The 3265-nt window shown below is 34.9% G+C and overlaps 1 protein-coding gene across 1 annotated transcript in view; it reads right to left on the bottom strand.

The window, feature by feature from the left end:
- The window catches only part of LOC136795808 (irregular chiasm C-roughest protein-like), a gene marked incomplete in the record, with an annotated part of 398212 nt that overhangs the window by 196988 nt on the left and 197959 nt on the right, over nucleotides 1–3265 (bottom strand).

Below are 3265 nucleotides of genomic sequence, written 5' to 3'. Positions count from 1 at the left end.
ATTGAAGGGAAAGACTCAATATAACGAAATAAATTAATAAAATAAAAATGAATCTATTATGGCACCACAATTACAATTATTGTAGCTCAGCAAAAAATTACAAAAACAATTACATGTGTACATGTAATTGTACACCAAATTTCGATGCAATTCCAAATTTCAGTAAATGGAAAGTAATTGTAATTACTCCTTTTTGCCCAACTCTGCCAGTTGGAAACCTCTGGTCTATACTTGATATAAATGGATAAAAAAGTATAAACTATTATTTTCAGAAATTATGCTTCCAAATTATTATTTCACATTAATAAGATGTCCATAAAAATATTATGATTTTTGGAAGATTATTGATTGACCGTGTGTGAAGATGAAAGGAATATGGTCCGGGTGCGGTCAAGAAAAACTCAAATAGTAAAAATATACTAATTTAATGAGCCAACGTTTCGCCCCACGTTGCAGGGCTTCTTCAGGGCTATTTTGACGGCAGTCAAAACTAAAATTATGATTTTTATTATGATTAATATTATGATTAATTATTATGATTTTTCTTATTGCGAACGATATCCTGCTAAAATATTTTGAGTTATATTGTTTTTCATGGGAAGTTAGTATTATAATAAAATCAGCATTGAAGAAGCTGTACTACAGAAATTCTTATAACGATTTAGCGAGTGGCTCATGTCAACCCCAAACCTTAGGCAAAGAAGATAAGATACAAATAGATAAACAAGGGATGCCAACAAGGTGTATAAGAGAAAAAGTGTAGCTGGAACCTACTTGGGGATAGGGGGTAGGCAAATGAAGAGATAGTGTTTGGTAAGGGAAGGCAACCGGGCTATATGGAGCTTATAGTCTGTCTGAGGGGAATACCTTAAATTGTAATCTTACCTTCAATTTTCTTTCCTTTTCCTCTCTCCGGCCCCCCCTCCCAAAAAAAGTGGTAGTTGTACGGTTTCCATTTTTATCTAACCCATAAATATATGTCAGAAGTTTACTGGAAAAGAGAACATATATTATCTTTACCTCATAGCTTAGCTTTGTGTAAGCAGTTCAGAAACACTAATAAGTTCAAGAAGGCATCAAAACCACTCCGAACTCATTCCAGACAATAGAGAGCTTAAAGCTCCTAAAAGGGTTTTAAATTTTAGTGAGTTTCAGTTCCGAAGAAGTGAGAAAATACACAGAATTATAATAATCTACAGAAAATCCAATGTACAAATTAATTGTAAAATTATCAAAACGTATCACATCCCTTTTAAAATACTTTAAATCCATTTAATAATACATGTTTCATTTTTTTTATCCCTACTTAATCAATCCTGACATACCAGCAGTTGGGGAAGGCTTCGAAGATTACCCTTAAGGTAATCAATCTATTCTAACCAGAGTTGGAGAGTCAAGTTTTTATTCCGTGAGACCACCAGAAAAGAAAAGTCAACCTTAACATTTAAAAGTTAACAATTTACATTTTAGGGATCCGTTACTGAATTATATTTACCGGTTTTAGTTCCCTCAATTTGGCGTTGTGTTGCCTTCTAAACTTTCCTGTTAACTCATCCGGTTTCGGTCGAAATATGTATGTTTCACTTCAAATATATTTTACACATTAGTTTGTGCAATAGTCAATTTAGATTTTATTTTTAAATCCCATCAAATCACATTTACCCTTCCTCGTAAACCTGCAGAATGCCCTACAGTATACTTTAATAATGTCCCTCTCACCCCTGCAGAACAGATCCGCTACCTTGGACTACAGCTGGACAAACTTGGAATCCTCACACAAGACTGAAAAGACAGGAAACTGCACGTCGATTTCGGCTATTACAGCACTTACTGGACAAGCGGTCTAAACTACCAATTCATTACAAAAGACTGATCTATATGACAATAACAAGACCTTTGAATTCCTCTCGTATCCAATCCTCACAATCTAAAATCCTTCGTAAAATCCTCAATGTTCCTTACTTTGTCACAAATAAAATCATCCATAAAAACCTTAATGTTCCCTATGTAACCGAGCCCGAACCAGATATCAATCCTTCCATTATAAACTCCCTAGCCACTCAAACCCATTAGTTTCTAACCTTACTTCCTCTTTTATTCCGGACAATCCTCCGAGGCGTCTGAAAAGAACATGGCCTCGAGACCTTATATTGTAAATGTTTTTAGAGTGTTACCAATGGGTAGTTTTTCTACAAGCTTGTACCATACCATTATGATATTATTTCAAATTTACTTGATGTATTTTATGTACAGTTGTAAATATCAATAAGTAAATAAAAAAAAAATTAAATTGACTTAAAAATCATAAGGTTTTGGAATTTTTGGAATTCTTCATGAGCTTATTCTTTCTTTGTATATATATGCATAAATACAAAAAGAAAAAAATAAGCTATAAAGAATGAATCGAAGAATCGTTCAAAAGATTCGACTCAGCAGGAAGCATGAATCATTAGGAATCGATTCAGTTAAAATAATCCTATCTCTTATCCTTATCGTTCCTTTTGACCATTTGATATTTTTTCCCCTATATATGCAGGAACGGAAGACAGGAAACAGAAACAGAGGGGCGGTACCCCAGAGGAAGGAGGGTTGCCGATCTCCCAGGGGTCGACCGATAAAACGGACTGGTTAATCAGGCGCAGTCTTTCCCCAAGGGTCGGGGGACTGAAGAGATAGCCTCGTTAGGGGGTGAATCAGTTTATCTCTCACTCCTGGAATTACTCATGAGTAGATAGGCCTGAGTCAGATTCGGCTTCCATATGTTCCTTTCGGTCTGCCATTATCGCTACAATATGTCAAATACTCCCTAGCACGAGCCAGGTCGTTTGTCAGCGTCCTCTTCCTTGTCACACTTCTCCCGGTCCCAGTGTCGCTCTAGAGTAATATTTCATTCCGCTCGGTCTGCATGTTAGAAGGGCTCCTATAGGGAAAACATGACGTGTCAAGTTAATAACCAGTCACAGGAAAGGATAGACAAATTTTATTATATATTAAAAATACTATATAATAAATTGATTAATGAAAACGTTAAAGAACAATAACGATGAAATTAAAAATAATAAAACATAGGATGGTTCTCCTAAAGATGATTATTTCATGTTCAACGTTTCTGCGGTAACTCATATCAATATTTTTAAGCCAGAGCAATTTTTATAATTTAATATATCTCATAGACTACTAAATACAAACTCTTAGACTAGACTGAGAGTAGTTCACGTGGGACTCGCTCAATTCTACCCCATTACAAAAAAAAAGTCTCCAAAAT

The sequence above is a fragment of the Halyomorpha halys genome, unplaced genomic scaffold, assembly GCF_000696795.3.
Source record: "Halyomorpha halys isolate HHAL.00 unplaced genomic scaffold, Hhal_1.1 Scaffold59.1, whole genome shotgun sequence".
Classification (NCBI taxonomy): domain Eukaryota; kingdom Metazoa; phylum Arthropoda; class Insecta; order Hemiptera; family Pentatomidae; genus Halyomorpha; species Halyomorpha halys.
This window is presented reverse-complemented; position numbering and strand designations above follow the sequence as displayed.